Here is a 13,723-nt window from a genome sequence, read left to right on the forward strand (position 1 = left end):
GGCGCCCGCGCGTCCGCGCCCCCCGCGGGACCCCGGCCCGCCGCACCTGGCTAGCTCCGGCGCGCGGGCACGGGCGGGGTCCCGGCGGCGCGCTCGGCCCCGGGGTCCCTGCCCTGCGAGGCGCCGGCGCGCGGGGCTCACCCTGCGAGCGGGCGTCGGGCGGCGTGACGTGCGCGGCGCGGCGACGTGACGTGGGCGGCGGGCCGGCTCCCGCAGCGCGCCTGCGCGCCTTTTCGCGCCTTCGCCTCCCTCCTCCTCCTCCTCCTCCTCCTCCTCCCGCCGGTGCGGCCCGCGCGCCCCGAGGGGGATGGGCTGCGCGCGCGCGCGGGTGCGGGTGCGCGTGCGCGCCGGGCGGGGACGGAGGCGGAAGGTCTGGCGCCGGGAGGCGGGGGTGCGCGCGCACTTGGAGAGGGGCCGGAGGTGCGCGCACACCTGGAAAGGGGCCACAGGTGTGCAACGTGCCGGTGTGCGCGCACACTTGGGCAAGGGCGGGCGGAGTGTACGTGACGGTGTGCGTGCACACTCTGAGGGACCAGACGTGTGCGCGCACCTGGGGAAGGGCCGGGAGTGTGCTAGTGCCGGTGTGCGTGCACACTCCGAGAGGGAGCAGAGGTGTGCAGCCGTGGGGGGAGGGGGCAAGTGCTTGGGCGCGGGTATACGCAAGGGAGAGGGGCCAGGTGTGTGCATGTGCTCATACATGAGTGTGTGGGTGTGTGTTCGTGCAGGCGGAAGGAGGGTAGGTCTTGTGCGCACAGGCGTTTATGCGGAGAGGGGGTTGGAGGTATGCACGTGCAGGCGTGCGTGTCCTTGGAGGAGAGGGCAGAGGTGTGTGCACACTTGGATGGAGGCCTGCTGCGTGCGTGTGTGGCTATACACACATGGAGGAAGAAAAGCAGGTGTGCACACGTGAAGAGGTGGTGTGTGTACACACGTGTGCAAGTGTACTTGTGGAAGAGAAAGGCAGGCTGGGTTTGTGCAGTGAGCGTGTTTGCCCATGCGCAAGAGTAGGTGAGCGGAGAAGATGGGGTGTGCATGCACACAGCGCCGCAGGCCCCGTCCACCTGGGGGGCCAGCAGGCTCCGTGTCTACACCCAGCCTACGCCTGATTCCTGCCTGCCTGCAGGTGGGCACTCAGGAGGAAAATCAGGCAGCCAGTTGGCTCCCCGGCACTGGGTGGGCCTAGCGGACCCTGAGCCGGGAGTCGCCTCTTCCCTGGAGCCCACCCCACAGGCTAGATCCCAGCAGAGGGCGGGCTGGAGTCCAGAGTTCAGGGCTGCGAGGCCGTGAGCCGAGAGGAGCAGAGCGAAGGCCTCTCCGCTGTGAGGGCGGCTGTTCTCTTACACCCCAGCACGGCTCACGTCCACTCCTGCTTCTCTGCCAACCGGCCGCTTCTGCGAACACCGGACTCCACGCAGGTTTCGTGGAGACGCCAGAAACATGCACCTTCTTTGAGCAGATTAGCACAGAATGAGCCTCAAGGAAAGGTGGACGATGAAGGTCATGAGGGAGAAGCAAAATCCTGCACATTCCTGCCTGCAGAATGGTCTTATTTCTCTGCTGGTGAAGTTCTTGGCCCCTTAGCAGGCCCCTGGGGAGTCAGAACCTGCACCCTTCATGTTGTCCCTCCAGGGGTCACCTGTCCTAGCTCCATTCTCCTCGGACGGTATCACTTTACTCTGTACCGTGTTTGCATCCTCGCCCCCAAGCAGCAGCGGAAAACCCAACTCCCAGCCCGTGGACCCAAGCACGCAGGGCGGCAAGCCTCTCCGGAAGGAGCAGATCACAGCACAGAGCCCCAACCCTCCCCGTGACCTCAGCATTCCAGGAACTCCGGGGCACCTGAGGGGCTCAGGCCACAGTCCTGGGGTCCTGGGATCGAGTACCGCATCAGGCTTCTTGCTCCATGGGAAGCCTGCTTCTCCCTCTGCCTCCTTGTGACCTCCCTGTCAAATAAATAAATAAAACTAATCTAAAAAATAAAATGGTTCCAGTAATTCAACAACATTCGCACCGGGTAAACTACCCGAAGGTTTTAAGCAACATCGCACAGACCTCACTGAGGTGAAACCCGCGGAAGGCGCGAGGGCTACGGCCACGGGCAGTGGCTCCAGGAGCTCTGGCTCACGTGGGAAAAGGGCAGAGTTGGCTGGGATTTTTATTTTTTGACTCTCTATAATCAAACACACCACAGAACCCTCATTTCTGTGTTAAAAGGTAGCAGAATTTCTAAAATTTTTGGTTGAAGATCAAATCCCTTCGACTGCTGCCCTGCCTTGAAGCCGCTAGACTGGACATTAGAAATGCGGCCCCGGTGAGCAGCGAGCCTGCGCGCCCCTCTCCCGGCTGAGCCTCAAGCGCACACTCCGCATGCACAGCATGGGTTCAGGGTGTTGGCCCGTCCCCATCTCAGTGGCTGGCATTCAGCCCTGTGTGGTCACCCACCATACTCCTCTGTTTATTTGAACAAAGTGATTAGATCTTCCCAGGAAAGGTCCACATCTCCCCAAAACTCCTTCTTTCCTTGTGGCCCTGCCCTGTTGAGTCTCACAGGGTGATACAAATCCTTACGCCCACACCCCCACCCCGTTAAACTGTCCTTTAAAGAGAGAATGTGTTCTAATCCCTTGAAAACTGGAATTCTAAGTCTTTATTTAAAGTATCCGATTTGCCCTTGGTTCCCTCCTTGAAGACACTGGTCCTGTCTCCAGGCTTCCTGTTTTCCACCTTCTTGGGTCACAATATGGTGACATCAAGACGTGGGAAAACAGGGATGGGGACAGGGGCTCGAAGTTATTACAGGAGAATGTTCCTAATGTGTATAGGGGACATTTTCTTTGCTGAAATTCACAGGCATTTTTAGAAAACTTGGTTCCGTTTATTTGTGGGTTCATAAAATATCAGTAAGTCCGTGGGCTTGCTCAGCCTCAGGATGAACCCCCGGCCCTCTCCAGAGAGGTCACCTCTCTTAAGCCCCACTGGCAGAGGAAGGCTGCAGCCCTCACCCCGCCTCCTAGACCCATGGAGACGTCCTTCCTCTTCCTTACATCAGGATTCATTTTGGAAAATTTCTGGTCCAGTTTCTTGGAAAGAGGGCCTGTCCTGGACCCTCTTATGTGCCAGGCTCCCAGCACTTGCCTCTTACGAGACCTGCATGATGCATGATCGTTCGCAGGTGGAAGCCACAGCCCTTTGGAAAGCACTTCTCTGAGCTGACAAATTCTAGACCGAAGCTGATCTCACCAGCCTGTTTACTGTGTTTACTGTTCAGACCCTTTTCTTTACTTACCCTTTGCCCGCACTGCCCACTGGCCTCTGCAATGCATAAACCCCCCTCGGTCTTTGCCATTTCACAGCACAGCCCTTCTGAAAGCCTGCTCCTGGGGGACCTCACCGCCCTGGCTAAGACGGCAACAAAACTATTTTCTACAAAATCCTACAATGTGACGTGGAAATACCCATGTTGTTCTTACAGTGTGTCCTTCCCCCATAGGATCCGGTTACCGTCACGGGGAGGGAACGCACTGGGCCCTACACCCTGGGTTCTGGGAAACTTGACTTTATGTACAACTGAATGCCTCTGCTCCCTTCTCTGCTACCTGTCTGCTGATGTTATAGGTTCCAAGAGGGACCCCACGGCCCACCTGCTACAATGAAGTGGACACAGAGAGAAGTCAAATGCCCTTGGATAAGTAATCTCAGCCTCTCTGATGCCCCCATTCAGCAGAGAAACAGAATTCTTTGATTAGAAGGCAAATCCCAGTCTCGCAAGTTTTACCTTTCCTGCATTCCTCCCAAACTCTGAGCGCTGACACAGCACCGAGGACTGAGAGAGGGGACCGCGACACAAGACGAGCAGATCTGCAGATGATCTGGGCTCAGAAGCAGCACGCAGGGGCCAGGGAAGGTGGGCAGCAGCCCCACCATGCCAACTGCCTCGGGGACCAGACAGTTAAACCAGAATTGCTGTTCTAGAGTCAGAATGGTGTACAGAAGCCTGGGGTGGGTGGGCTTCCTGCAGTGCCCTAGCTTCGCCCCTGCCAGTCGTTAACGAGAGCGATTTCCCCCACGTAAGGAGTTACTTCTGACAGCAGCTTCCCAAATGCAAGTGTCTGCGGCAGGCGGCTGTTCTAGAAGCTGCTGAGGGTCCACCGGAGTAGGGAAGAGCAGGGTCACACCCCAGTGCCCAAATCCAGGGTGTGGGGCCAGGGCAAGGGAGAGGCAGGTGCAGGCAGCTGGGGCAGGAGGACTGGACACAGGACAGTTTGGGGGAAGCGTCTCTGGCAGTGGCGCTCCAGGCCGGGCAGCAGGAGGCGAGCCGCCACTAGGCCAGTGAGCGTGCCCTCTTCGCCGCTGCTCCCGAAAACCTCCCGCACCACACGTACCTGATCTTTCTCCAATCGAGGTTTGCCATCCTGTAGCTAGACCACAGATTCCTTTGGGGAAAACCATGTAAGTTCTTGGCTTCAGGGTGTCTGGGGGGTTCAGTCGGTGAAGCGTCTGCCTTCAGCTCAGGTCATGATCTCCATGTCCTGGGGTCGAGCCCCACATCGGGCTCCCTGCCCAGCGGGGAGCCTGCTTCTCCCCCTCCCTCTCCCTGCTGCTCCCCCTGCTCATGCTCTCCTCTCTTGCTCTGTCTCAAATAAATAAATATAACCTTTAAAAAAATTAAAATAAATTCTTGGCTTCACGGACACCCTCCTAAGCCACTGGTGGGAGGTTGGAGCAGCCCAACTTCTTAGTAGGGCAACTGGGTGCTGGGACTACTCTTTACAATGTCATTTGAGACAACAATCATGAACTCATGACTCTGCCCCCAAACCCGCTCCTCCGTCCAGCATCCCCCGTGCAGGAAACAACTCTGTCCTCCCAGTTGTTCATACTAGAAAGAAGTCAAATACCTCACGTGCTCCCAGCAACAAACACCAGTCACCAATGTGGCGCATCTTGAATTCGTCTCCTCTTCCCCATCTCCTCGGCCACTCCCTGGCCTCACGACTGTCATCTTCGTGGAGGACTTCGAAATAACTCTTGTTCCTTCCTCCAATCTTGTCCCACTCGGATCTCTTATCTCGTCAGCAGCCAGAGTGATATGTTAGAAGTGGAGATCATGCTACTTCCTCCTTAAAATTTTTCAGTTTACAACCTGCCTTTGGGTTGGTAAGAACCTCGGGCCCCGGAGATTTACAGACTCCAAGCGAGGCTGTTCAGTGCGCTGCTGGCCCACCCAGGGCAGGCAGAGTCCCCGGGACCTAACGCTGGGGAGGCTGGCGTGAGCGCTGGCGACAAACGTGTGTGCTGCTGGGGCTAGGCTGTCGGTCCAGCCGGTTCCGTGGTGCGGTGCAGGCCCTCCGAGTCCTCGTTGGCCTTCGGTCTCAGTGTTCTGCTCGTCGCTGGAGGCGAGGCATCGAGGTCCCCATGTTGTTGTACAGCTGCCCACTTCCCCTGTGAGCTGTCGGTGCTTGCTTCCTTTATCTAGAAGCACTGAAGTTTAGTGTGTAATTATTCTAGCTGGCTGCCCCTAGTGTATGTATTTTAATTATAATATATCTTCTTGTGAGCTCACCCTTTATCACGGTCACATGATATTATTATTATCGTTACAGAATGTCCTTCGTCTCATGTAAAAAATTTTTTTGAAGATTTATTTATTTGAGAGAGGGAGAGAGTGCACGTGTGCGTGTGCAAGCTGCAGGAGGGACAGAGGGAGAGGGAGAGGATCTCAAGCAGACTGCCCAGTGAGCACGGAGCCCAGCACGGGGCTCCATCCCACAGCCCTGAGACTGTGACCTGAGCTGAAATCAAGGGCCAGACGCTAAACCAACGGAGCCACCAGGTGCCCCTCTTGTAACAGTTTGTTTACTTACAATCTATCTTGTCTGATATTAGCACAGCCACTGCACTCTCTTCTGGTCACTAACTGTGTGTAAAATCTTTTCCATCCTCTCACTTTCAACCTGTGCATCCTTAGATCAAGATCACGTCTCCTAGACAGCATACACCCGGATCCTGCTTGCTATCCATTCTGCCAATCTGTGTTTATGCAAGTGTACCTTATTTGTTCAATATATAGACTTATAAATATTTAATACATGTCTATTAAGTCAGATAGGAAATTAAAAGTGGAGCTACAAACCAAGAATACAATAATTTGCCCATGTACTCACCCTTACCAGAGGTCCTCACTCCTTCCTGTGGTCTCTGGCTATGTCTAGTGCCCTTCTGTCCCAACCTGAAGGATTCTCCGTAGCATCTCCTGTAGGACAGCTGTAGTGGAAATAAACTCGTTGAGTTTCTGTCTATCTGGAAATGTCTTACTTTCTCCCATTTTTTTGAAGAACAGTTTTCCGGATACAGAATCCTCCTTTGGTAGGCTGTTTGGGATTTCTCCCCCAACATGTTAAATATGTCATCCTACTGTCTTCTAGCATCCATGGCTCCTGATAAGAAATTGGCTGTTAGTTTTATTAAGTGATGAGTCACATCTCATTGCTTTAAAAACTCTTATTCTTGTCTTTGAGTTTGATTATAATGTGTTTCAGTGTGGGTCTCTTTGAGTTTATCATACTTTGAGTTCATTGAGCTTCTTAGATTTATAGTCACAGCTTTCATCAAATTATACACCATGGGCAAGTGGGATTTATTCCAAGGGTGCAAATATTTTTCAAAATAAGAGAATCAATCAATGTAACACATCACAATAGAATGACACCCACACACACAAAGTATATCTGTTAGATACTTTGACAATGTTCACTGCAACATTATTCATAGCAGTCAAAAGGAGGAAACAATCTAAGTGCCCATGGGGGAATGAGTGGATAAACAAAAGGCGTTATAAATATATGAAATGGAATATTATTCAGCCATGTAACAGAATGAAATTCTGACACATGCTACAACAGAGATGAACTTTGAAAATGTTATAGTAAGTGAAATAAGTTAGACACAGGAGGGCAAAGTGTCTAGTTCTTCTTACATGAAATATCTAGAATGGGCAACTTAATAGAGACATAAAGTAGATTAGTGTTTACCAGTGACTGAAGGTAGTAGAGAATGGGGAGAGGTACTATTTAATAGTCACGGAGTTTCTATTTTGGGTGATGCAAAAGTTTTGAAATAGATAGTGGTAATGGTTGCACAACATTGTGAGCATTGTGAGTTTAATTAATACCATTGAATTGTACACTTAAAAGTAGGCAAAATGGCAAACTTTATGATGCATATTTTATCACAATTTTAGAAATTAATAATATACCCAAAACCATTGAATTGTACATTCTAAATTGGTGAATTGATGGCACATGAATTATAGCTCAATGAAACTATTTTCTTTTAAAAAAGCTATAAAGGACAATTGGGAAAGATTATGTATGTTCCAAAAATTAGATAAGAGAAAACTTTGTTATTTTGCTTAGGTATGACAATGGTATTGTGGTGATGTAGGTGATTATCTTTTTTCCTTAGAAGAGGCATGGTGGGGGCGCCTGGGTGGCTCAGTGGGTTAAGCCTCTGCCTTCAGCTCAGGTCATGATCCCAGGGTCCTGGGATCAAACCCCACATCAAACCCCTCTCTGCTCGGCGGGGAGTCTGCTTCCCTTCCTCTCTCTGCCTGCCTCTCTGCCCACTTGTGATCTCTCTCTCTCTCTGTCAAATAAATAAGTAAAATCTTAAAAAAAAAAAAAAAAAAGGAAGAGGAGGCACGGTGATGAACTGAGTTACTAAGCATCATGCTGCCAATACTTTACTTGTGGAAGGTTGAGGGGAAAATGTATGTGCGTCTTTCAGATAGGAGAGGAAGAGGAGAAGAGAGAGAAAGAGAGAGTGGGGGGAACAAAAACAGCAGAATAATAACAGTTATTTACATATGGGTGTGTATTTTACTATTTGCTCAACCACACTGTGTTTTTTAGAAGATTTTATTTATTTCAGAGAGAGAGAGCATGAGGAAGGAAAGGGACAAGCAGACTCCCTGCTGAGTGGAGAGCCCAATGCTGGGCTCAATCCCAGGACCCTAGGATCATGACTTGACCTGAAGTCAGATGCTTAACTGACTGAGCTACCCAGGTGCCCCATCAATCTCACTGTATTTTGAAACATTCAAAATAGTTGGGAGAAAGTCTCATTTTGTTCAATATTAATCAGAAGGTTCTAACCCGTGTACTAAGGCAAGAAAAAGAAATTGAGGCGTAAATATTGAATAGGAAGAACTTAAATTGTCTTTATTCCCAGATGATATGATTGCATATGTAAATTTAGCAGATTCTCTAGATAAAACACCTATGCAATAAAACCAATGTTTCTATATAACAACAAACTTTTGGAAAACAATTTTAGATACTGTTTAGCATGAAAAAAATATCAACTTATTGGGAATTAATTTAGATGTGCAAAGATCTATAGAAAAAAATATAAAACTTTGCTTAAGAAAACCTGAAGTAGACCCAGCACTTTGGAGATATAGCATATTCTTTGATTGGGAGACTCAGTATTGTTAAGATGCCCATTCTTTCCAAACTAACCTATACGCAATGTCATCTCAATCAAAATCTCAGCATTATTTTGAAAGAAATTAGAAACCGGATTCGGGGGGGGAATAGACTTCAAATTCATAGTAATTTTAGGTTCATAGCAAAACTGAGCAGAAAGTTCAGAAGGTTCTCATAGACCCTCTGCCTTGCCCCTACACACAGCCTCCCCCACTACCCAAACTCCGCACCAGATGGTACGTTTGCTACAGTCAGCGAGCCTACACGGGCTCAGCATAATCACCCGAAGTCCACGGTTTACACTGGGGTCCCCTCTCAGTCTTGTACATTCTGTAGTTTTGGCAAATGTATAATGACATGTATAGAATCACACTGACCCTGCCCTAAAATCTTCCGTATTCCACTTCTTCATACTCTCTCCCCGCGAACTCTTGACAACGACTGACTTTTCACCATCCATACAGTTTTGCCTTTTCCAAAATGTCACATACTTGGAACCACACAGTATGCAGACTTCCAGGCTGGTTTCTTTCACGTAAGAATAAGTAAGATCCCTCCAGGCCCTTTCACGGCTTGACAGACGATTCTTAGCACTAAGTAATACTCAACTGTCGGCTTGTGCCACAACCCATTTACCCACTCGCCGACTGAAGGACGTCTTCGCTGCTTCCAGGGCTCGGCAGTAGTGAGCAAAGCTGCTGTAAACACGTGCGTTTTTGCAGTTGTTGCACGGACATGTTTTCAGCTCATTTGGGTGAATACGGAAGAGCACGATTGCTGGTCTTATGGTAAGAGTGTGTTTAGTTTTGTCAGTGACAGCCAAACTCTCTTCCAAAGTGGCTGTCTCTTGCATCCCCAGCAGCAACGAACAAGAGTTTCTGCTGTTCATACCCTCTTCCACACTGGTGTTGTCAGTGTCAGATTCTGGCCACTCTAACAGGTATGTAGTGGAATCTCATTGTTGTGTTAATTTGCCGCTTCCTAATGACATATGATATGCGGCATCTTTTCATTATGCGTATTTGCCGTATATGTATTTCAGGGGGTCTGTTTCTGGGCGCTCTATCTGTCCCGTTGATCTATTTGTCTGTTCTGCTGCTAGACCACGCAGTCTTGATTACTGTAGCTTTACCGGAGGTCTTGAAATTGGATAGTGTCAGTCCTTGATCGTTGCTCTCCTTCAACATTGTTTTGGCTATTCTGAGTCTTTTGCCTCCAAGTATGAATGTTAGAATCAGTTTTGCCAATATTTACACAAAAATTTGCTGGGGGATTTTGATTGGGATCGCATTGAATCTATAAATAAAGTTGGGAAGAACTTTGAGGTTTCTGATTCATAAACATGGAATATCTCTCCATTTATTTTTATAGTTCTTTGATATCTTTTATCAGAATTTTATAGTTTTTCTCATGTAGAATTCATACATGTTTTGTTACGTTTATACCTAAGTATTTCATTTTGGCGGTACAAATGTAAGTGGTATTATTTTTTTTTTTATTTCAAACTCAACTTGTTCATTGTTGGCATATAAGTGATTGACTTTGTATACTACCCGCATCCTGTAACTTTGTTATAATTGCTTAGTAATTCCGGAGTTTACCAGCAACTCTTGAATTTGCTACACAATCACGTCATCTGCACACAAAGAAGGTTTTCTTCCTTTCTTACCAATCTTTGTACGCTTTCTTTTCTTCTCCTTCTCCTCCCCTTCCTTCTCCTCCCTCCTCCTCCGCTACTTCTTCTTCTTCTCCTTATCCTTCTTCTTCTTGTCTTTTTGCATTAGCTAAAGAATAAAGAATTAGCTAGGACTACCAGTATAATGTTGAAAAGGAGGGCTGAGAGGGAACCCCTTGGCTGTTCCTTTTTTTAAGATTTTACTTATTTATAAGAGAAAGAGAGAGAGAGAGCGCAAGCATGAGCAGTGGAAGGGGCAGAGGGAGAGGGAGAAGCAGGCTCCCCACGGAGCAGGGAGCCCAGAACAAGGCTCAATCCCAGGACCCCCGGATCACGACCTGAGCCAAAGGCAGACACTCAACTGACTGAGCCACCCAGGCACCCCTCTTGCTTTGTTCTTGATCTTAATGGGAAAGCTTTGAGTTTCTCACCATTAACTATGGTGCTAACTGTAGGTTTTTTGGAGGTGTTCATTATCAATTTGAGGCAATTCTCTTCCATTGCTAGTTTGCTGAGAGATTATGAATGAGTACTGTAGTTCGTCAAATGCTTTTTGTGTCTATTGATAGGATAATGTAATGATCTTCTGTAGTCTGTTGTAGATTTTAGTAATTTCTTAAATGTTTGGTAGAATTCACTGTGAGCCTACATGAGGTTATTACTTATCAATTCAATTTCTTTAACAGTTACAGGCCTACGTCGATGGTCTTTTCTTCTTGTGTGAGTTTTGGTGCACCGTGTTTGTTCTGTCAGTCCCAGCTTATCAGTAGTGATGCTCTTTGCTAGAATGCCTGGGGCACTCCCCTGGCCTCACGTTACTCCTGTGATCCCACAGATGTCCCCCACCAGGGCCAGTATGGGGACTGACCCTTGTATTCTTATGGTCACAGGATGCACTTCCACAAAAGGATCAGGTACCTTGAGGAACAAGATTTATTACTCGGTTCCTGGAGGTTACACAGACCCAATGAGATCACAGGTAAAGAGAGAACACATGAACCTAGGGCTCTGCCTTTGTTAGGGTCCAAGAACAGGGTGTCTAGGGTTTTTCTGGTTCTATATTGGATGACTTAATGCATAAGAGTGGGAATTAGGGAACAGAAGGGAGATATGGGTCATTCAGTTATCTAGATTACCCAGAGCTTTCTGAAAGAGGGACCTTCATGTTTGGAGGTGACATAGTTCCTTATCTGGTTTTCTTGGGGGCTGGTAACTGTGTCATACAGGTGAAGATACTTTTATTGAAGACAGATGTTTTTTGAAATGGATGCCTCAGCAATCAAAAGCTTAATGTCAGATGAATGAATAAAGAAGATGTCATATATATATAAATGGAATATTACTCAGTCATCTTAAAAAATGAAATCTTGGGGCACCTGGGTGGCTCAGTTGTTAAGCATCTGTCTTCAGCTCAGGTCCTGATCCCAGGGTCCTGGAATCGAGACCCACATTGGGCTCCCTGCTTGGCGGGAAATTTTTTTTTTTTTTAATCTTTAAAAAGCAATGAAATTTTGCCATTTGCAAGAATGTTGATGAAACTAGAGCATATTAGGTCAAGTGAAATACGTCAGTCAGAGAAAGACAAATACCATATGATTTCATTCATATGTGGAATTTAAGGGAAAAAAACAGATAAGCAAAGGGACAAGGAAGGAAAAATAAAATAAGATGAAATCAGAGAGGGAGACAAACCATAAGAGACTCTTAATCACAGGACACAAACTGAGGGTTGCTGGAGGGGAGGGGGTTGTGGGATGGGGTAACTGGGGGATGGACATTAAGGACAGCACATGATTCAGTAAGCACTGGGTGTTGTATTTGACTGATGAATCACTGACCTCTACCTCTGAAACTAATAATATACTATACATTATTTAAATTGATTTTAAATAAATTTTTAAAAAGAAAAACGATTAATGTCAGGCACTTAACACTACAGTGTCTTATAAGGAATTCGTTCATTTCATTGGAGTTATCATATCTGTGGGTCTGTGGGCAAGGAGTTGTTCATAACATTCATTTTTCTTTTTTTTTTTTTAAGATTTTATTTATTTATTTGACAGAGAGACCACAAGCAGGGGGGAGCAGCAGAGGGAGAGGGAGAAGCAGACTCTGCACTGAGCAGGGAGCACAATGTGGGGCTGCATCCTAGGACACTGGGATCATGACTTGAAGGCAGACACTCAAGTGACTGAGCCAACCAGGTACCCCTGTAACATTCCTCTCTTATCCTCCTAATGTCCATGGGATCTGTAGTGATGTTCCGTCTTTCATTTCTGATATTAGTAATTTGTGTCTTCTCTCTTTTCTTCCTTAACTCGGCTAGAATTTCATGATTTTATTGATATTTTCAAAGAAACAGCTTTTGGTTTCATTGATTTTCTCTACTGATGTCCTCCTGTTTTCAATTGCATTGACATCTGGTCTAATTTTTGTTAATTTACTTTCTTCTGCTTAGTTTGGATGTAATTTGCTCTTTTTCCAGTTTTCTGACGTGAGAACTTAGGTGACTGGTTTAAAATCTTTCTGTTTCTTGGTTATGTGCACTCACTACTGTCCATTCCCTGCAAGCACTGCTTTCACTGCACGCCACAAATGAGGTAGGTTTTGTTTTTATTTTCATGTAGTTCAAAATACTTTCAAATTTCTCTTGAGATTTCTTTCTTCATCCATGTGTTATTTAGAAATGAGTTGTTTATCTCCATGTATTTTCAGATTTTCCAGTGACAATCTGATTTCAAAATTCGTACTTAATACCAATACCTTGTAATATTGAGACAATCTTGAAGAACAATACTGTCGAAGGGCTGGCATTACTAGATTTTGGTCCCACATTAAGACAATGTGGTGTGGCACAGGAAAAACAGATCAAGGAGACAGACTAGAAAATCCCAACAGACCCACATGTTTACAGTTACTTGATTTTCAGAAAAGGCATCGATGTAATTCAACAGGGAAAGGAAAGTCTTTCCGATAAACGGTGCTGAGTCTCCAGGATTTCTATATGGGAAAAAATAAACTTTGATTTGTACTCATACGAAACTCAAAAAATAATTTCTGAAAGCTCAATTCAAATATCCCAGAAGAAAACAAGACCTTGACAGGCAAGGGTTTTTAAAATAGGACAAACAAGGCACTAACCACAAAAGAAAAAAATATGTAAATGAGACTTTATTGAAAGCTAAAACTCTTGCTCGCGGAAAGCAAGTTCAGAAGACGCCAAGATGGGTGAGTCTGATGAAAGACTCGTATCTGAATACGCAAAGAACACTACAAACCAATAAATAAAACATAGAGAACTCTGTTAAAATTGCCACGAGCTGTAAGCTCACGGTATTAAAGAAGAAATCTGAAGGGTTAAGAAGCATGTGAAAATGTTCCCAACTTCCTTAGCCATCAGGAAAATGCAAATTAAAACCATGGTAGGGTACCATTTCACACCCAAAACCAAGGGGCTGGTAATAAAACCTGTTGATAAAAATGTGGTAAAACTGGGACTGTCAGACCTTGCTGCTAGGAGTAAAATGCTAAAATCTCTTGGGAAAACTGCCCGGCATTTTCT

The 13,723-nt window shown here is 46.9% G+C and overlaps 1 protein-coding gene across 1 annotated transcript in view; it reads right to left on the reverse strand.

Moving 5' to 3' along the window:
* TFDP1 (transcription factor Dp-1) overlaps window positions 1-152 on the reverse strand; it is a 42,971-nt gene extending 42,819 nt beyond the window's left edge. The window contains exon 1 of the mRNA XM_032880999.1: window positions 47-152. The gene's annotated coding sequence lies outside the window, so the exon portion shown is untranslated. The remainder of the gene's footprint in view (window positions 1-46) is intronic.
* Window positions 153-13,723: the final 13,571 nt, after the last annotated feature.

This window comes from Lontra canadensis, unplaced genomic scaffold (assembly GCF_010015895.1).
Source record: "Lontra canadensis isolate GAN:19392208 unplaced genomic scaffold, GSC_riverotter_1.0 scaffold73, whole genome shotgun sequence".
Classification (NCBI taxonomy): domain Eukaryota; kingdom Metazoa; phylum Chordata; class Mammalia; order Carnivora; family Mustelidae; genus Lontra; species Lontra canadensis.